We start from the raw sequence: 22,530 nt of genomic DNA, 5'->3' as shown, positions 1-22,530 counted from the left end.
AACAATGGGGCAGGTGGAGCTATAGCTCCAGGCCCCCAATAAATATAGGCCCATAAAAAAACAAAATAATTTAGCCAGTGCTGACAGCTTTTTTTTTTTTTTCCTGTCCCATCGGCTTTCGCAGCATTGCAAAGTCTCACCCACTCTCCCCCAATAGTCATTAGCCACGGCCATTCAACCCTCCAACCCCGGCTGTCCTATGCTTATCCCCTGCCCATTCACCTCCTGGAAGTCCCAAGCCCCATCTATTCGACTTCGCTAATTGAAGCCCCGCCAATCAGCGGGGTAGCCAGGCTAACATAAAAGGCGGTATTTTCAGCAGCAGGCTGCTCCGAGTAGCGGGGCAGCCAAGCGGCATATACTCTGTGTGAGGTCTCCCTCACACAACGCACTTAGAGATTACAAGTTAAGCGCCATAGCAGGGGGCGGAGTCTAGCGCCGGAGTCCTGCTCCTTCCTCCCAGCGGCCTCGGCGCTTCTCTGGAATTGTGCTGCGGCCATTACACGGAGGGACTGCTGCATTAAGAAGCTGCTGCATGAAACTGTTCACCTGAATTAGACTGTAAACAGTGGGGTTTAGGTTGGTCAGGAGAGCAGTTAAGGCAGATAGTAACTACTTTTACTTGTCAGTGATTACTTTCTTCTATGTCTAGCATTTTTTAACACTGCTAGGAGCGCTATTAGGGCAAATGTGGCTCTCTCCTGCCTCTCTGTATCTCAGTTTCTACCTTTGACCTTTTTCACTGCACTTTACTTTTGTTTGTGTGGGTTCTGTATGTATCATAGCTGGAAGGGGCTCTAAGGCGTCTCAAAAGTCATTTACCTGCACAAAGCGTGTTGAAAAGTTTACACATGGGCAGTCATCTAACTCCATATTGTGTGATAATTGTGATCCTGAACAACAATCTTCAGGGATGTCAGATCCACCTTCTTGGACAGCGCAGTTTGCATCTGTTATGTTCCATTTCTCTGCTGAGCTGCATTCTTCCCGGAAAGAGATAGAGGCTTCCAGGTCAGCTGCTCTTGAGGAACCAGCATGGGCGCGGTCCTTAGCTAAATCTATACAAAAGCCATAGATCCTTCCCGTGCCACGGCAATGGGACCCTCTCCACAGGTCTCAAAAAAGAGACTGTTACCCTCAGTCCTCCAATCGGACGATTTGGAGGAGGATATGCCAGTTTTAGAGGAGGGCGAATATGCTCCAGATTCACCTGAAGATCTCCAGAAGGAGCCTGAGCCGGTGTCCGATGGGATAGAGACTTTAATTTCTTTAATCCGCCAGGTATTGCAGGTAAAGGAGGAAGACAGGTGTCCTGCACAACAGTATTTCTTTTTAAAGAAACAGAGACAAGCTATTGCATTTCCAATTTCAGAAGAGCTGATTTCAGCTTGGGAATATCTGGATAAAAAATTCAGATGTCCCGGCGGTTACCATCCTTTTATCCTTCCTGCAGATAGCAGAAAATCTTATGAGACTCCTCCTACAGTAAATCCCTCAGTGTCATGTCTGTCTATGAAGACTACGCTACCGGTTCCTGGTGCCACGTCTTTGAAGGAGACATCTGACAGGAGTTTGGAGAATACTCTCAAGTCCAATTATACAGCGGCAGGTGTGACTCTGCGTCCTGCGATTGTAAGCTGCTGGACTAACAAAGCAATTGTGCTTTGGGCAAAACAACTGGCTGACGGGATGGGAGATCACCTGCCTGTAGAGGAGCTTATTCCGTTAGAGCAGGGGTTCCCAACCATGGTCCTCAAGGCACACTAACAGTCCAGGTTTTAGGGATAGCCATACTTGAGCACAAGGGATTAATTAGTGCCTCAGTTATTTTGGTTTAACCATCTGTGCACAATCATGGATATCACTAAAACCAGGACTGTTAGTGTGCCTCGAGGACCGAGGTTGGGAATCACTGCATTAGAGTATATAGGTGAAGCTGCGGCTTACCTTGGAGAGGCGTCCAAAGACGTTTGCAATGTCACCTCCAGGACTTCAGCTCTGGCGATTTCTGTGCACAGGGTGCTGTGGCTTAAACAATGGCAGGCGGATGCAGAATCAAAGAATCCCCATTTACAGGAAGTGTATTATTTGGAGCGAAACTAGATAAATGGATTTCTCAGGCTACGAGGGATAAAGCCATTTATCTTCCATCTGCGGCTCAACCCCCTAGAAAATCTTACTCGGGACCCTCGTTTCGGTCCTTTCGTGCTCCGGGACGTTCCCGTGGTCGCTTCAGTGGAGGAATATCAACTTCCCGTGGTTCCACAGGATGTGGCAGAGCCGCAAACACAACATCTATTCAACAGGAGGTTAAGTCCACTACCAAGCCTAATGTATGACGGGCTACCCCCTCACCAGGGGGACTTCAGAGAAGTATGGACGGAATCTTGTACGGATATTTGGGCCCGGGATCTCATCACTCTGGGATACAAGCTCGATTTTCAGTTTCAACTTCAACCTTGGTTTTTTACCACAGGTTTGTAATACGACAGGAATGTCATATTACAGAAGCAATAGAAAAGCTTCCATCTGCGAGAGTGGTGGTCCACGTTCCCAGGAATCAGACCGGAAAGGGTTCTACTCCAGTATCTTCGTGGTTCCGAAGCCGGACGGCTCGGTCAGACCTATTCTGAACTTGAAGGATCAAAATGGTCCCTTCAGTCGGTGATTGCGGGCCTGGAGGAAGGCAAATTCATGGTATCTCTAGATATCAAGGACGCCTACCTTCACATCCCTATCTGGCCGCCTCACCAGGCGTTTCTGAGATTCGCAGTTCGGAACTCACATTTCCAGTTTCAGGTCTTACCCTTCGGCTTATCATCAGCCCCCAGGGTATTCACGAAGGTCATGGCTGTGATGATGAGTCTCCTTTGGAAACAAGGGATCACAATTATCCCTTATCTGGATGATCTCCTGCTGAAGGCTCATTCCAGGGACCAATTACTGCAGAACATCGCAGTGACTCACAGGCTTCTCATTCGTCACGGTTGGATCCTGAACTTTCCCAAGTCTCATCCGACGCAGAGGCTACAGTTTCTGGGAATGATCATGGACACATTATGTCAGCAGGTGTTCCTCCCTCAGGAAAAGGCAACATCCATTCAGGAGATGGTGAGGACGGTCCTTTTGACATAGTCAGGTATCGGTGCATGTCTGCATTCCACTTCTGGGGAAGATGGTTGCTGCATTTGAGGCCATTCCTTATGGATGTTTTCACTCCAGGACATTTCAGATAGACCACCTCTCACAATGTACAGGATCCCATCTTTTTCACTTAAGTCCCAGAACTCGGATATCCCTTCTCTGGTGGTTGAACTCGGCACACCTAATGGATGGAAAGAGATTCAGAGTGTGGGTTTGGACTCCTCTCACCACAGACACGAGTTGAGAGGTTGGGGGTCAGTGATTCGGAAACACCACTTCCAAGGCCGCTGGACATTACAGGAAGCTAGTCTGCTGATAAATTAGAATTAAGGGTAGTGTTCTATGATCTTCAGACAGCAGATCACCTGTTGCGGGGCCGAGCAGTCAGAGTCCAGTCGGACAACGCCACGGACAAGGCGGCACCAGAAGTCGGGTGGCTATGAAAGAAGTAAGCAGAATTCTAATCCGGGTGGGAAAAGTTTGTGGTGGCTTTTTCAGCAATCTTCAATCTTGTGTCGAAAATTGGGAGGCAGACTACCTCAGCTGGCAGGATGTGCATCCAGGGGAATGGGCGCTACATCCTTTGTTTTTTCAACAGCTTGTCCAATGGTGGGGTATTCCGCAGATCGACCTCATGGCATCCAGACTAAATAATCAACTGCCTCTCTACTGCTCTCAGACGAGAGTCCCAGAAACAGTGACAAGTGGACGCACTGTCAATGCCATGGCAGTTCCAATTTGTCTATCTGTTCCCACCATTTCCTCTTCTCCCTCGGATTCTACAATGCATCAAAAAGGAGAGGGCGTAGGTCTTATTAGCGGCTCCGGTTTGGCCTTGCAAAGCTTGGTATTCCAACCTTCAACTTCTTCTGAACGAGGATCCGTCGCTCCTACCTCTGAGAGTAGATCTCTTACTACAGGGTCCTTTAGTCTGTCCAGACTTAAAGCCGCTACGTTTGACGGTGTGGCTGTTGCAAGGGCCATCTTATGACTTAGAGGGATCACATCCAGGGAACTTTGTACTATGCTTCGAGCCTGAAAAGAAGTTACTTCGAAACATTACCACCGTATTTGGAAGGCTTAGGTTTCATGGTGTGAACGGCGAGGGTCACCTTCTACAGAATTCAAACTATCCAGATTTCTGCTTTTTCTGCACGCAGGTTTCTCGGCTGGACTAAGCCTGGGTTCTCTGAAAGTTCAAATCTCAGCTCTATCAGTTTTCTTCCAGAAGAAGCTGGCCTTAATACCGGAGGTGCAGACTTTTTTGCAAGGTGTTATACGGTTACTACCACCCTTCGTTCCTACTACAGCTCCATGGGATTTGGAGCTCGTCCTTTCCTTCTTACAGTCTTCTCTGTTTGCACCTTTGTAGTCTGTGGAGTTAAAATACCTTTCGTGGAAGGTAACACTTCTTCTCGTGCTGTCCTCAGCCAGGAGGGTGTCGGAACTGGGAGCTGTGTATCCTATCGTCCTCCATACTTGGTATTTCATGCGGATAGAGCGGAACTCCGTACAAGAATGGATTTCCTTCCAAAGGTGGTTTCGGCATTCCACGTCAACCGACCTATTGTGTTCTTCCACAGGATTCACTTCTTCAAGATCCTTGGATGTTGTTAGGGCTCTTCGGATCTATGTGGAGAGGACTGCAGCCATATGTAAAACAGACGCTCTATTTGTTTTGTATGATGCTGCTCGTCCTGGTTGGCTAGCTTCCAAACAGTCGCTGGCCCACTGGATTTGTCTGACCATCAGACAGGCTTATGCGGCCTCATCTAGGGAGCCTCCTCCTTCTCTTACAGCACATTCCACTTGCTCACTGGGTTCCTCGTGGGCGGCTGCTCGCGGTGTTTACATGGAGTTTCTTTGCCGGGCGGCCACTTGATCTGGCCGGCATATCTTTATCCGTTTTTATAGATTTGACATGATTGCGGCCTCTGCAGCGCAGTATGGTCGGTCTGTTTTACAAGGTTCTCAGCGCTCTCCCGCCCGTTATGGGAGCTCTGGGACGTCCCTTGTCTTGAAGCCTCCAGTGTCCCCTAGTGGATGAAGGAGAAAACAGGATTTTGGTATTTACCGATAAATCCCTTTCTCCGATTCCATAGGGGTCACTGGACACCCACCCTGCGCGGTTCCTTCCTGCCAGGGTTGTGGTCTTTTTAGGTTATGACTGTTGGAGGACTGTTTGTCTCTTGTTGTGTAAATGTTATTTCAAATTTCTAATTGTTCTGTGTACTTGTTTCGCCTCCTCCTCTTCTGTTTTTCCCAGTGCTCCTCAGGTACAGTTTCCCAAGACTGGGCTTGTAGGGGGGTATAGAGGGGGAGGAGCTAGTCACACTTCTAAAATTTAAAGTGCCAGCTCCGACTTGGCACTCGTCTATACCCCACTATCTTGAAGCCTCCAGTGTCCTCTATGGAATCTGAAAAAGGGATTTATCGGTAAGTACCAAAATCCTGTTGTTATATTGCCTACAAGCTCCACCCCCCACTCCCCAGATTACATTAGGAGCTGCTGCTGGAAGAAGCCCAGTAAGTTATCTCTGTAATGACTTCCCGATGAGGAGAAAGGTTTGGTGTGTGTTTATAGCTTATGTTACTCGGAGGATCTCAGGAACATTTCAGTGAAAGCCTGAACCAAAATCAGTTCAGTAGTTCCCCAGTTTATCGTGAAAAAACATATAAACATACACCCACCCCTCTTTCACCTGTTTTGCCTATGATTCAGAGTGCTAGAGTTGGGCTACATGTTTGGAACTCCACAACTTTTTTATAAAACTACTGCATTTTGGCTATTGTTATTCTATGGTGGAATAATGTAAATACTGTGTGATTTTGGCAGGACAGCTTCTGTGTTAGCCGGTAGAGGTAGGGCAAAACACAGAATAGCAGGGGAGGAATTATAATTTTGATTATACTAGGCCTCCATTCCAGCGAGTGTTAGCCAAGACCCCTACGCTATAGCAGATGATGGCCTGATAGTTCCTAGAGAGCTCACTCCTCTGAGTACTTGTTGGCTACCAACAATTTATAGCTGTGACCAAATTCGAGTAATGGGCTAATATGACAGCAACTCCATAGCAGAAGAAATAGGGGGAACATGATGCAGTAAATACATGTGACATTTTCCCTACAGAGCACCAGATAAGGCTCAGCCTTGTAATAAATGGCACCAGTGTAGGTCTGTATTAATTAGAATTAATATGGACATCTGTGTAATAGACACCAGGCATGTGAGCACATGTTTGTATTGGACACACCCATTTTGGAGAAGAAAAAAAATATATATATAAAGGGGCATGTGAGGCCCCAAAACATTGGTGATATGAATTAAAAACACACGTTTTTCGCCCATCTAAAGTCTCCGAGTGCCGCTGTTTGGATGGATATATATCTTTTTACTTTTTGATAAGACATCTCCTTTTTTCTTACTTGAATACCTGACTCCTTACTTTTGCAGCTGGCACAACCATTTTTGTTGGATTATACAAATTCTGAAGAGGGGTTAGTGTAAGGCAGTGGTCTCCAACCTGTATCTCATGAACTAACGGTAGCTTGCAGTCTTAATTTTGGTAGGTCGCCTAGCTACAGTACTGCCGAGTCAACTAGGAGGAAGTAACCTCTGATATGTGCCTGGCATTGACACCATGGATGGAGCCACAGGGATGTACATCAGGTGATTTCTGCAATCTCTACAGCAATCACCTGACGTGGTTCCACCCACGGCGTCTCTGTGCTATGGCGGAGCAAATTACTCCCACCCAGTCCTTCCGGAAAATCACACAGCAGCCTTGCCTATATCTTTTGCTCCTCTACTGCACGTACCTCCTTGGAGCTGATAATTAACAGTGAAATGTACATGTGCTTAAATTTTATTTACAAACTGCAACAATATCATTGTAATAATTAAATGCATTTATAATTTTCTATTAAAATTTTTTTTTTCATTAAATGACCTTCAATTGTTCGGTGATTAGCCAGATTTTTTTTTTCTACAATTTTAGTAGCTCTTCAGGAGGTTTCATTGTTCTAAAGTAGCTCACACCTCAATTACCGTTGGAGACCACTGGTGTAAGGCATAGCCAGTGCTCAGTCCTGCACTAAAAATGCTCCATTATAAGTGTTATGTCTAATGTAACCTAATCTCACCAATTTCTGAAAATTATAGTGCACCCCCGATTTAGTTTTTGTGGAGGGAATATTAAATATGGTTGTCTAGAATCCATGCTGTTGTTGAATCACTGCATAATGTGTATAATGCTGCTCTCATGGAAATTAAATTGCAGCTTGATATGATATCAACAAAAAATAACTAAAAAAAACTAAACAGGTGGAATTGGAAACATTCATCTGGAACAAGCCTGAAAATTGCATGGATGAGTATATATTTCTACTTGAAGTGTGTATAACATTATATATGCCTTAAGTTGGGTGCACACCTAGGGTATCATAAAGTTTTAATCATCACCATGAAGGTTTTAAGATATCCGGATGTAAATTGATCAACATAACCTTTGATCCATATGTGCATGATGTTGTAAATTACAGTTACTTATGTCAACTTGTTTAGTTTCTGGAGCTGGCAGATGTCAGTAACCTGCATGATAGACAAAATTGAAGCCTGCTGTGTTATTAAGTTCCTCCATTTGAAGAGTAATAGTGCCTGCCAAATACTTGTTGAAATGGTGGCTGTTTATGGTGATGAAAATCCATCTTATGACACTGTTGTGAGGTGGAAAAGGAACTTCAAATTGTACACATGCCCTTCTCAGATGAGCCTCAATCACGGACGATCTTGACACAGTGAAGAAAGTGGAGGCTCTTGTCCTGAAGGCAATTATCCATTGAAGTGATCACGTTGGTCTTAGTTATGGAAGTGTGTGGAAGATTAGACATGTGCAATTGTTCATGCATAAAGTGTCATCACGATGGGTTCTCCGTTTGCTGACCCCAATTCACAAGCAAACTCGATGTGAACTTTCACAGCAGATGTTGACTCTGTTGGAGCAGATGAAGAGAATTTATTTGCACGTCTCATGTCTATGGATGAATGCTGGGTCTACCTGTATGATCAGAAGACCAAAGAAATGAGCAGATGTGGAAACACTCCTCCTCACCCACTCCCAAAAAAGCCAAGGGGCAGAAATCTGCATGGAAGGTCATGCTGTCCATTTTTTTGGGACTGTCGTGGCGTATTCCTAACCGATTACCTTCCGAAGGGTCAGACCATTACCAGCGCTTACTACTGCACCTTTCTGCAGAAATTGCGAGATGCCATTAAAAGAAAAACGCCATGATAGCAGAGGTATCCGTCTCCTAGCTGACAATGCACCCGCACAGTCTCGCCAAGCATCCGCTGTGGAAGCTGACAGGTGTGGTTATGAAATTTTGCCCTATTCCTCCTATTTGCCTGAACTCGCAGCCAGCGACGACCTTGTCTTCCCTGAAATGAAGAAGCCACTACGGGGTAGGCGATTTGATAACACAAGTTATGTAATTCTGGAAGTGGAACAGTGGTTCTCGAGGCAATAGCAGAACTTCTATAATGATGGGTTGCGGAAGAAACGCTGGCAGAAATGTGTGGCTCTGCAGGGAAACTACATTGAGAAGACTTAAGTTCAACATACCACATTTAACTTTCTATCTCATTCTGCTCATGGTGATAATTGAAACTTTGATACCCCCTCGTATATCTGCAGATGATGGTTGTTCATACACACTGAAAAACCATTATCTGTCATGTGGCTGCGGGTCCCACTGGCGTGTGGCGCCCCCCTCCCCGTGGCCTCTGCTGCAAGTATATGGGCGGTCGTCTGACAGCCCGTACACACAACACGATGCCCCAATATATCTGCAGATATATCTCCGATGCAATGTGTCTGTGAACAACGTCGTTCACAGATATATCATTGGTACACACTGGCCGACGCACACATCAATTCATCAGCTAATATAGCTGCCATTGTGTGCCTAGCATTAGACTCCTACTCCCACTGCATGACTAGAAGCTAGCTCAGCCAGTATAGTGAACCTCTTCATAGCTTTTCAACTCTGTTGAAAAGCTTAATATTTGTAAGTGCTGTGATGTAATTAATTTTGTGTCCACTTCTCAGAGGCTGACGTACATACTGTACACTGCAGGCAGCTTCTTATTTGAAGGCTTTGCTATACTGCCACCTAGTGCATATTCAGGTGCATCTCAACTAATTGAAGCATGAAGCAGTAGTTTTTTTTATTTTGTTTTTAAGATTTATGTATTTATGATGGATTATCAGTTGCAGTTTTTTAATTACAATAAGCTTAAATTCCAAAGACTACTAAACACCATATAAAAATACACTTCACATCCATTTAAGATCTAGGGGTCTATGTACTAATAATTGTGGCAGCTCCACAATTATTAAGTATCCATATCATGGGATATTTTCATTTTTAATGAAAATATCCCCACTATGTACATAGGGGAACTCGCAGGGGCAGCAGTTGAGGTAACCACTGTCCCTAGGAAAAGAAATAAGTTGCGCTGCTGTAACTGGGTAATCAGATGTGCTTGATTAATCAAAATAACCTTAGCCTCTCTGAATAGAAAAAAAATAACATTTATTGCACACACAATAACCGTATAAGATCATATAATGTAACTCTTAGATAAGAATGTATTCATCACAATGATACAGTTGTTGAAACAACTCGTATAGCTATTAAAATGTATCAATTCAATAAATTATATCCCCATAAAAGAAAAGAGTCTTGACTTGGGTAAGATTGTAGGTATTAGAGTTCAAAATTTCACCGCTTTTCCCCACATTTCACCACATTTGGGTGTTTGAGATATCGAGCAGCTGACTTGGAATACGGCTGCGTCAAGCTGGTGCTTGTAGTGCGCCGGAGCTCGCTGGTACAGGTGAATACTGAAAAGAGCGCTGGATGTTGCTGGATAATTTGACAGAGCAGCGCTCCACTCAAATGTTATTTTTTATGATTCAGAGAGGCTAAGGTTATTTTGATTAATCAAGCACATCTGATTACCCAGTTACAGCAGCGCAACTTATTTCTTTTCCTATGGTTGTAGTTTTTATGTCAGATTGGCAACTGACATTAAGTTTTGCAGCGCTGTACACTTTGTAGGATATAGATTCTAAATTACTTTTTTCATTTTTCATTTCCAATTTATTATTTCAGCTGTGTTCCATGAAGCGCCAGGTATAGGCTGAGGACGTCTGGTTTTCTGACCAGCCTCCATTTATATAGTTTGATGTAACCACTATCCCTGCAAGTTATATCCCAGCAAATTGTAGAAGTCTTTCATGTTTGTGAAAGACTTCTCCTTTGGAAGCTGGCACTGCGCATGCTCACATTGTCTGCTTCCGGAGCCGACCAGGGGCTGCGAGAGAGGGAACAAAAGATCTCTCTCCTGCTCCTCCGTTCAAACTAAGCTTCACTTTTTGGAGTTTGATACATAGGGGTTAGATTGTAGTCCTGATTTGCAATGCTAATTAGCACTTTTCAAGAGATTTATGTTAAATATCCTGCAATGTGACATTAGTACATAGCTACAATTGATAAAATTATGCAGAAACTGCAGTTTCTACATCATTTTGTGTAAAAAAAAAAAAAAAAGTATGTGTATATATATATATATATATATATATATATATATATATGTATATATATATATTAGGGATGTGCAGGCTCGGATAGGTTCGAGTTTGCACGTGGAGTTCGGATTTTTCCCTCCAAAAAAACGGAGCTCAGAACGAGGCAAAACGTCATCTTACATGGACGAACATCATCATTCCTGGACAAAAGACCAGGAATGATGATGTTCGTTCATGTAAGATGACGTTTTGCCTCGTTCTGAGTTCCGTTTTTTTGGAGGGAAAAATCCGAACTCCACGTGCAAACTCGAACCTATCCGAGCCTGCACATCCCTAATATATATATATATATATATATGTGTGTGTGTGTGTATATATATATATATATATATATATATATATATATATATATATATATATATATATATATATATGTATCCACTTGATACATCAATACAGGGGAATCAGTCTTCCTGTGTAATTATTAGTATCTTATCAGCTTTTATCAGTCAGAACGGAACATGTTTTTGGATGATGACCATAATTATAGCTGCATGTGTTATCTTCTGACATCAGTTGCCAGTTGTTCAGAAATGTAATGCTGCCCATCCACTAGCTAACCTCAAAACGACTGCACGATTACGACATTGTAATCGTACAGTCGTGTGTCAGTCTGTGATGTGCCGGCACTGAACGAGCAGTCGTTTAGTGTAGGCACATCAATCATTTGCAAACATGCTGAATCAGGTTGTCCAGCATATTTGCCTGATGATAGAGCTCTATACGACCAGCGGGAGCGCGCATCGCTGGTCGTTTTAGACATTTTTGCAAACGATTGAACGATAACAATATTGTTATCGTTCAATCGCTCGATTTAATCTTCTAGTGGATGGGCACCTTGGACAAGGGTCGAAAACATTTACATACCTTTTTTTGAATGTTATAAAATGCCTTTTCACATTCAGTATTTGACATTTTAGGTCATCTGGGGCTTTCAGGTGGTTTATTAAATATACATATTTAACTATTGTTATCAGGTCACACAGTTGATAAAGTTGATAAAGTGTCCAGGAACTGTTATCTGTACAAACATTTTTGAAATGTGACTGCTGTTTACATGCTGTGAGAGTGTCTGCACATTGTCTGTGGGAGGCCCAGTAAGTTTACATGAACTTTAATCTTATTTAGATTTGGAACCTGCATGTGATCACTAAATCAGCTGTTTTATGGAAGGCAATACTGGTGGATTATATCTGACATTTATCTATTGTACTTGTTGTTACTATTTGGATATGATTTAGTAATAAATAGGTCTGATTCCTTGAGGTCTTCTCAGGTTAAATAATATCATCCAGGTCTAAAATGTCACAGCATCAGTAAAGGTAATAAAAAAAATATTATTTATGAAATCACATCCTGCAAAGATGAATAAAATAAAGTTTATAGCATTACTCGAATTGGTAGAAAAACCAGAAGGAGAACGAGCATAGCTGGCCAACAGTTGACTATCCTTTATTGTGAATATCCGCACTTGTTTTTTTTTTTAGTCCATTGAGAAATGTTCTTGATACAGGACTGTCTATTGGGCGGCTATCTTCCAGTAGTGGTAGAAGTTTTTGTTTTATTCATCTTAAATAGCATATACATATTCTGCAGCGCTTTACATAGAATATTTTTTCCGTTCACATCAGTCCCTGCCTACTGGAGCTTCCAATCTATGGGCCTGATTGAACAGCGGACACAATGGCGAAATGTATGCAGTTCAAGTGATTAGTTGGCATTGCACATGTATGTAAGTCGTACTGCGCACGCATTGCGATTGCTTTGCGATTACTTATGCACAGAGGATCCATTTGCAAAGCAAGTGACGTGGTCAGTGTTTGAGAGAGATATCTGGGGGTTGTCAGGTAATCGCAGGCGTTTCTGATCATTTAAACTCGTTTATGGGCATGCATAAATTAGCCATAGCGATTGCATTCGCAGCATGAGAGCTCTCTGCGTGTAAGGAGAGCTGCAGTGGTTGTGGCTGGTCAGACTTGCCTTTAATGCTGCATGACTGGCCGATGTGCGTTAATTTTACCGATGTTTAAGCAGAAGAGCGACATTTGACGTATATTAGAAAGTAGCAGTGATGCCTACTTTGGACCGAAGAGGACAGAACCTCGCATAGGAGATGGTGAGTATGTTTTTTTTTTTTTTTTTTCACAGGTACCGTTTGGATAATCTACATAGGTGAGTATGTGTGTACATGTGTGAGTGCATGTATGTTTAATAAACTTATACTGTGTACAGTGTGTATGTGTGTCCTGTGTTTATTTAAACATTTCTTTACATGTGAACTACAGGTACCAGTGGGCCCTTAATGCCCCGCATGCTGGTACTTGTCGTTCTCCAAGTACCAGCATGCGGGGGAGGCTTGTTGGGATCTGCAGTTCTACTTCTAAAGTCAATGTTTACACATCTATTTTTGCACAACACCTATACACTATCAACCCGCCACTCGCTATCACTGGGCCTGGGGTGCGGTGTTGGTTCTGGACAATACAGGGGAGCCCTACTAATTTTTTTTCCCCTGTATTTCCAGATCCAGGACCGGATCAGAGTCCATTGCTGGTTGCACAGAATACGTCATTTGTCCCCCGTATTTTGGCAACCAGGGCTGGTTCTGACTAACCCGGTGCTGGTTGTGCTTACATACGGGGTTCCCCTACGTTGTTTGTACCCCATATGTTGCCCAACCAGCACTGGGCTATAGTGGTTATATTTTGAGCCCTGCTCTGTACTTTTTTTTTTTTTTTTTAATTTGACCACAATGATGGGAAAAATGTTGAATGTATTATTTCCTCATGGTTTTTGTTCCTAGTCCATGTTCACAAAAAAGTTATATATTTATATATTTTAATGTTACAAACCCTCCTTCAACACACAAAAACAAAACACATACATTTCCTGTGGATTAAAAACAATACAAAATTGGCTGGGTTAGATCTAAAACAGATGTGGTACAAAACCGACTAATTTGCAAGAAAATCTGTTTTATTTTCCATTTCTGACTTTTCTCTGTTAATCTTGTGGCCTTTTTTTCCCCCCAGGTATACATGCTTAAGCATGGATTTAAGTTGCATGTGTGTAAAAAACAAACAAACAAAAAAACCTGTTTAAACTTTCTTCTGCCCTTTACTTTGCCCTGACATGGAGGTCATCTGCTTTGTGATCCAGTCGTCTGTCCTGATTGCTGAACATCCAGCAACATATTATATACATTTAGTTCAACATAGTTTGGTACGGGATGTAGTCAGGAAGCCGACGGTCTAAATGCCGACCGCCGGCTTCCCGACTGTCTAATCCCGGCAAAGTACTAATGACAGGCGTCGAAATACATACGCCTGCTGTCATTAGACCAACGCCGGGAGGCCGACGCCAGGTATACGGAACGTAGGTAGGCCGGGTGTGGACAGCTGCGGGGTGGGGGTACGTGGGTTAGGTGTCAGGGCTCCCGGAGGGACTTAGGGTTAGGCACCCCCCGGGAGGGTTAGGGTCAGGCTAGGGGAAGGGGGGGGTTAGGGTTAGACACCCCTGTGGGGAGGTTAGGGTTAGGCACCCCCCGGGAGACTTAGGTTTAGGCTGCGGGGGTGGGGGGGGCTAGTTTTAGACACTTAGAGGGGGTTTAGGGTTAGGCACTTGGAGGGGGGGAAAGGTTAGGGTTAGGCACCCCTAAGGGAGGGTTAGGGGGGAAAATAGGGTTAGTATACTTACCTTATTTAAACACTGGTCAATCCCGGGTTGAACTCTGCTTCAGACCCTGTTTACACTGCAACTCGACCCGGGTTATTCCTGGGTTTGCCCCGTTTACACTGAACCCTGGTAATCCCTGCTTTTCTCTATAGAAGTCATTAAAAATGGTCTGCTTTAAGGTCTGACAAAGATGGTCACAAAAGGCAGCAAAAGAGAGGGGGGGGACTGTTTCCAGCATTGCTACAGGCTGCTGTTCTGGCTGTGGCAGGCTGTGTATCAGCCTGCATTTGTGGCTGCTGGTCAGGCTGTGGTGCAGGCTGCAGTTCTGGCTGTGGCAGGCTGTGTGCCTGCCTGCGTTTGTGGCTGCTGTGGTGCAGAAGGTTAGGCAGGCAAGCGATGGCTTCATGTGCATCTCTCTGCAGGGCACTGACAAATTACATCATCTGCCAGTGCCCCAGAAGCTCCAATCAGCATCACTCAGAGCTAGCCGGGTCAAATAAGCAGGGTAGCACCCGTTTACACTGCTTCATGACCCGGGAACAACCCGTTTTCAACCCTGCTCTCAACCCGAGTAAGATTGCCTGGTAAATCGACCAGGGTTATTTTTTGGGGAGCCGTTCACACAGAGCCTCAACCCGGATCGACCTGGCAATAACCCGGGTTATTTGTTTGGTGTAAAAGGGGTATAACACTGCACCCTCAACCTTTGCTGGGTTCGTTTACACTGAATCTGGGTCTGCCCTGCTAAACCTGTAAAGTCATAAAAATTGGGCAGTGGCTGACTGCTCCATAACTGCCAATTAGCTCATTTTAGGCATGACCCATGTCAGATAGCCCAGGTCGGACCGTTCACACTGCACCATGACCTAGGTCGTTCTCATGTCCAACCCTGCTCGCTACCCGGGTTCGATTCCCAGGTCACTCAACCCGGGTTATTTTTCAGGTACTCTTCCACAACGAAGCCCCACTCGGGGTAAAAGGTGACAGATCCAGCTATATCATTCTAGTCACTAAAGCTGAGTACACACTATGTTTATACAGCCAACGAACTATATGCCGTGAAGTGCATTTCTAGATTATTTAATTCACAGACTTATTGCATCGGCCCTGCAGCATGGCTGATGCCGATATATATCTTGCAGATATATTGGTACATCTGTCTTCATGTATGGGCGACCTGCTTTCCGACTCGTACACTAGACGCAGGAACCACCAACACTGACATCACAACTGAGTGGACAAATGTAAATGCTGGTCCAGTTGTGATGCCTGGGCAGGCATATTGGGTGAGATGTAATAGGGTCCAAGTTTTTTGTATGATACAAACTCTGACCACCTCACACATTTAAAGGTCCGTGTTTATCTCAAAACTCGCCAAATGTAACAGCCTGCAAACCTGTGAGTTCGAGGCTATTACATTATGTCCGGGTGAGTTTTCTACTATGAAAACTCGGACCTGTTAATGTGACTAGCAGTAAAAGGTCTGAGTTATACAAAAGCCTGCACAGATCAATGAGATCCGTGAAGGCTTCTGAGTTTTTTTTTTTTTTAAATAGTAAAAAAAAAAATAATTATGTGCTCTCCGTCCAATCCCCCCCCCAAAGCATAACCTGCCCCGGACTCTGGGCCTGATTCAGAGCCGGACGCTCTGACAGAGCGCTCGCTCTGAATCAGGGCCGGTCCTCTTGTTTTACAGAACGGCCTCCTGGCCGCTCGCATAGCTGTGGGTGACCACCCACAGCTATAGCGAGCGGCCATGATGATGGTCGCAATGGTCAAGACCATCGCGACCATCGGGTTTGCGACGAGACCCTTGTGGTAGGGTCTCATTGCCGCAAGTCCAAGAGTGCTTTCGGCTCAAACAGAGCCGAAAGCACTCCCACTGACATCACTTGTGATGTCAGTGGGGCCGACCCCAGACGGTAGGCGTTCCCATGGGAACGCCTCAGTCTGGGCAGCCACATCCCCAGCCCGCCCACCAAAGGGGGCATGCTGTCACTCAACATCGACAGCACGCCCCCTTTGGTACGAGACCCAGAGCGACTGTTTGCCCGTCGCTATCCGGGTCTCGCGCATGCGCACGATGGAGCCGGCTCCGTCATGCGCACTGGGCCACCATCGACCCACTTGCGAGCCCTCTGTACCCTTCCTCCTGTCTGAGCTGGGTTCGGGTATTCGTTTTTTTTTTTTTTTATTAACCCCGTGGATATCTACATGGACTGAAGAAAACGTAATCTGCGCTAGTAATAGGTGAGTATGACATTTTTTTACAGGTGCTGTGGATCTACTGAACAAGTGGACGTGAATGGCTACAGGGATTATAGGTGAGTAAGCGTGAATGTGAGTGTGCATGTATGCTAAAATAAAACTTTTCTTTCACGGTGTGTGTCTTGTGGTTATTTTAATATTTCTTTTGCAGGTGAACTACAGGTGCCAACGAGCCCTTAGCGTCCTGCATGCTGGTACTTTTGGTATTCCAAGTACCAGCGTGTGGGAGAGGCTTGCTGGGACCTGTAGTTCACCAGCAAAAGACAATATTAATAAATCTATTTTTTGCACCACACTTTTATAAACAATCAACCCGGCACCCACCAGCATGGGATGCCGGGAAAAGCCCCAGGCTATCAATCCAGGCCTGGAGTGCCCTGGAGAGGGGGACCCCTTTATTGGGGCTTCATCACCTCCCCAGGATCCCCGTCCTCTGCTGATTAGCGGTCAGGATTAATGCTTTGGCCGGGGTGACTCTGGCTGTGGCATTACACCCCGGCTAGAAAGAGTCCGGTGCTGGTTATAGAAAATACAGGGGCCCCCTATTCATTTTTTCCCCTGTATTTTAAGAACCAGGACAGGCTCAGCAGAACCCAGTGCTGGTTCTTAAAATACAGGGGACCCCTATGCAGATTTTCCCCTGTATTTTAAAAACTAGGACAGGCTCTAAACACACAGAAACATGCATGGAACTCACAGATCTGTGCATGTTTCTGTGTAACTCGGACCTGCTCTGCTAGACTCGCTATCCTGAAGCAGGTCTTTTTTTTTTTTTTTACGAGTTTTCAGTCAGTAATAGTGTGTGAGTGAAAAACTCACTCTCTGTTACATTGCCCGAGTTCCATGCTCACAATGGCAAAATATCTTGATGCGTGTTTTCCCATTGTGAGTTGCAGGGTGTGAGAAACATGCGAGTTTGCATGTTCTCACACCCTATTACTTTAAAATGTGCAGGAATAGCTCTGTGAGCTATTGGTAAGTATGGCTGCTTACCAAAATTGGCCGCTCGGCCTATGGGTCCATGTGTGTTCATTTAATTTAGATTTGAGCCCACTTTGCCAATACACATCAACATTTGTCCAATTCATTAAAAATTAGCATGCTTCATGCCTCAGGACATACCTGAAGTCAGGTGTGCTTAAATCATGTACCTAATCAGCAGAATGTTACTGATGTCACCAGCTTCTCCTCAATTGATAAGCTGTATATTGATTTAGCCCAGAAAATGGCTGCCTTCCCCGTGTGTATGTGAAAGGCACACTTTAAAGACACAAGCAAAAGCAAATAAATATGAGAATTCCTAATTAATAAAACCCAGCATAACTCTATGTAATTTCTCAGTGATAAAACTGTCATTTTATTGTGTATACAGTATAGATTGCTTGCTATATGCTATCTAGGTATTGCATACATTTGTAAAATATCTTGAAAAAAATGTGGTTGTAAAGGAAAGATTAACCAGCCACTTGGCTGAATTCCCAGACTGCTACTGCAGCAATGACTCTCCTATATTTCACAAAAGAGAGATAAGACATGATATTTATGTGTAAATATTCTTAGTACGTACACATTTGTAGTGTTTGCTATCAATAACTGAAATCAAGGCATTTATTTATAAATTTGCCCAGAATTTCTTCCATGAAGATGATCTAGAGAATCTTTCTTTACTCATTTTATTTTGCAAATGTAACTGTATTTACTGTGTGTTGAGTGCAAACAGAAATGGTGCATCTCTGGCAGGTGCCTTCAGAGTATAATAAACTTTTCTCTTAATATTTCATGTGCCAGATGGTGGTTTTATCTGTTCAATGAAAAAAATACATCAATTTATTTATTTTTAATTATATTTGTCCATTTTAGGATGTACCTTTTTATATTTAATGCTTTATAGTATTTGGCTCATGTTCGTTAATACACTAAACTGCTATCTTGTTTTGTTTACCCATTGACCAAATCATAATTATTGTTGTTGTTATTATTTATGCAGTATCAACATTTTTTTCCAAACTAGAAACCCCCATGGCAGGGGTGGCAAAGAGCCATAAAATACCTGTAGCCAAGCTAAAGAGCAGACAGGATGCAAAAATGGGGACCTAGCTGTCAAAAGGCCATGTCCCATTTTTGTGCACACGCATTTGGTATGACATTTGCAGGAGCATGACTCCTATGAACTATGCAGTGCCCCCTGTAGTTTTGCCCCTTATGCAGTGCCCCTGTAGTTTTGCCCCTTATACAGTGCCCCTGTAGTTTTGCCCCTTATGCAGTATCCCCTGTATTTGTGCCCACTTATGCAGTATCCCCTGTATTTGTGCCCACTTATGCAGTATCCCCTGTATTTGTGCCCACTTATGCAGTATCCCCTGTATTTGTGCCCCTAATGCAGTGCCCTCTGTATTTGTGCCTCCTTATGCAGTGCCCCCTGTAATTTTGGCCCTTATGCAGTGCCCCTTGTATTTGTGTCCCTTAAGCAGTGCCCCCTGTATTTGTGCTACCTTAAGCAATGCCCCCTAAAGTAGTTCCCACTGTATTTGTGCCTCCTAAAGTAGTGCCCCTTAAGCAGTGCCCCCAGCCCAGTACTTACCTGACCACTCTCGCTCCCACTGGTGCTGCCGCTGCCTCTGACTGGATCTAACTAGATCAGGCAGGCACGGAGGACAGGCTCCTCACATCACAGGTGACATCATGCATCACTGGGAGCACAGGCCCCTGAAGCGATCAGAGGCTTCTTTAGTCTCTGATTGCTTCAGAGACCAGCGTTCCCAGTTCCAATGGGGGGAGCCACATCTTAAAACCAAAAGAGCCGCGGATTGGCCACTCCTGCCCTATGGTAACTTTTATATTCTCATCCTGAGAGAATAGCAGCAGGCGGCATCATGTGAAAAAACAAAACAAAGAAAACTTTTATTATAAGGCATCACAAAGTGTATGCAACGCTGTACAAAGTACACATAGAAATTTGTAATAGGGTATCAGAGCATAAATACCATACACAGTGGGAGACCAAAGCATAAGTACCAAACATTAATATCACACCCCAGACTGGGAAGGACAAATAACAGGGGTATGGGTAGGGAAACACGCTGAAGCTAACAGGAGCATACAGTGGAGATTGCGAAAGGGAATTGATTCAGTACTGCTTGATCCTGTACACAAAATATGGGCAACAGAGTTTTCTAGGAAAGAACACAGTCATGGAGTGGAGAAGGAAATGGTAGTCAACAGATCGAGGAGGATGAGGAGAGCAAAATACAGTAGCATTTGGATTTAGCCATCAGCAGATCATTGGTGACTTTGGTGAGGCCAGTTTCAGTGGAGTGGAGAGGATAGAAGCCAGATTGAAGAGGCTCCAGAAGAAGAATAGGTGAAAAGGTACAAAGTGAGGCAAAGATGCTGATGAAGCTTGGAGGCATAGGGGAGGAGAGAGATAGGACGGTAGTTAGAGAGAGAGTCAGGGTCAAGCGAGGGTTTCTTGAAGATGGGTCAGACTGGCCAACCAGTCCGAAACAAAGAGCCAAGTCAGCTTTTGTGTGTGTGTGTTATACAAACCACCCTTATCCTGTGCCTATACAGAGAACTAAATCCAGCAGCTACTCATACAGAGTCCCCTGTTAGTGGGACTGGATAATAGAGATAGAAAAAGGTCTGTGCGAATGCGCCTGAGTAGCTTTACAGTTTATACTGGAGAATTAATAAAGAAAAGACCGTTCTGGTAAACATTCACAAAAAGCTGTTGACACCCTTATAAAAACATAATACAATTTATTACAATAAAAAAACATTTTGTACAGTACCAATACAATATTAGACTGTGCTGATTAGGTTTACAGGGTTCCACATTTGAACATGGACGATTTACCCTTAGGTTTAAAGCATGTATTCGTAGTGATGTAGTCACCGAATTAGGATCAAAAACAGTTACCCTATGCGTTTCATCTCCTTGGAGACTTCTTCAGGGGTTAATCTCTGTGCCTTCACATAAAGGAATACATATTGTAAGTTCCAATTGGTCTCATATACAGGAACAATGTATATTCTTAGGAAACACTTGCTACTCAGCAAAATATAGCAGATTTCGCACCTCAGATATTAAAAAAAAAATTGTCAAAATTCTGTATGTACTCTATGTGATAAGTACTACCCAGTACTGATCATCCCTGCCTGTGGCTCCCAGCCTTAATTCCATGTAGTGTGTCTCCAGCACCATCCCTGCTGTGTCTCCAGCCTCATCTCATGTGTTTCTCCAACCACATACCCCCTGTATCTCTCCATCTGCAGCCACATGCTCATCTCCTGTATCTCATAGCCTCATCTCCCCTATATCGCTCATTCTCACCCCCGTGTCTCTCTACCTTACTTTATAGTGCCGGCCGCTGGACTCCCTCTTCCTGCCTGTGCCCTGCTGAATTCTGCAGCGGCACAGGCAAGGGGGACACATGAACTGAACTCCTGAGATTCCCTTGGAATATCAGGGCCTTGTACATGGGATTCAGGCCTGGGAATTTGTCAGATGACAAAAAATTCCATGCAGAGGGTGGAGGGAGAAGAGCCCACTGCAGTCTTTCCTCTCCCTCCTTGCCAGATTGGCTGTGTTGCTGTGTGCAGGGGAGGTCATGTGATGGTGGACTTAGTTCTCCTTCTGACTCTATGGGGTTGTAGCTGAATGGAGGCTGCGGCTGAATGGAATTTGCAGCTGTGGTCTATCCAGCTCCTGGAGCTGGCGCACGGATCACTCCTGGCCTGTGAGCCGCATTAGAAGGCAGGAAGAACCTCGGGTTGGCCACCGCTGTACTAGGGCATGTTTGAAGGGGACAGAATCAAAAGAGAGAGAAAGGCTAAAGAAATGAGTTAGGAGCAGCATCTGGAGAGAGAGAAAGTGAAGGAAAGGAGAATGTGTACTTCATCCTGGTGGTGGGAAAGAAGGCCGAAAGGGTGGCAAGGCATGTGGTTTAAAACAGTTTACATGTAAGATGCAGTATATTTACTACTGCACCTACTGTACGACTAGTTTCTGTCAGTAAAGTGGGTGGGGCTTATATTTACCAATAGTCAAATACATTAAACCAATGGGAATAATCCTGCACTTGCTCCTTCTTCATTACGTCTGTTTGTATTTTACAGAATAATTTATTTTGTTTCTATAAATGTTCAATAGACATTGGATCATATTTTAGAATCCTTTATTTTGTGCTTATTTGTATTAAAACATGAGTGGGAGCTGTGTAATCCTTCCACAGCTGAGATAGGTTAACTAGAGAATCCAGTATAAAGCTGGGTACACACTTTTACGATTGCAGGCTGATCGGGTAAAACTGTCCCGATCAGCCGTGCAGTCTGTCCCCAGTGTGACCCCCTGTGAGCCGCGTACACACTGTGCAGACATAGCACAGTGTGTACAGGCTTCTATGGGATCGGGAGGTTCAACCGACGAATATTAAACTGTACATAAGATGCGACCTCCCGAGCCCGCAGGGGCGTAAAAGTCATTTATCGGCCAATGCTCCTGCATCGGGACAGGGTACACACCTATACAATCCAATGGCCGTTCTCTTGATATTAGATGAACGGCCCAATGATTGTATAGGTTTGTACCCAGCTTAACAGTGCCTCTAGTGGCCGTATTTATAAGAAGCGACTATCACGTTTATAAGAAACGAATATCACTATCATTTGCATAAATCCACTCAGGTGTGAGGACTTTTGTTTTATTCAACAAGCTCTATGAAAGTAATGTTTTTAAATGTAAGGCCTGAACAAATTCAGTGATTTTCTGAAGCATGAGGTACTAAGTGCC

General features: G+C 44.2%; 1 protein-coding gene across 11 annotated transcripts in view; it reads left to right on the top strand.

Moving 5' to 3' along the window:
- Positions 1–22,530, top strand: part of TANC2 (tetratricopeptide repeat, ankyrin repeat and coiled-coil containing 2) — a 632,660-nt gene that overhangs the window by 433,811 nt on the left and 176,319 nt on the right. The window lies entirely within an intron of this gene.

This window comes from Taudactylus pleione, unplaced genomic scaffold, assembly GCF_031769625.1.
Source record: "Taudactylus pleione unplaced genomic scaffold, aTauple2 ptg000102l, whole genome shotgun sequence".
In the NCBI taxonomy this organism is placed as follows: Eukaryota; Metazoa; Chordata; class Amphibia; order Anura; family Myobatrachidae; genus Taudactylus; species Taudactylus pleione.
Note: the sequence above shows the minus strand (reverse complement) of the source record. Positions and strands in the feature narration are given on the sequence as shown.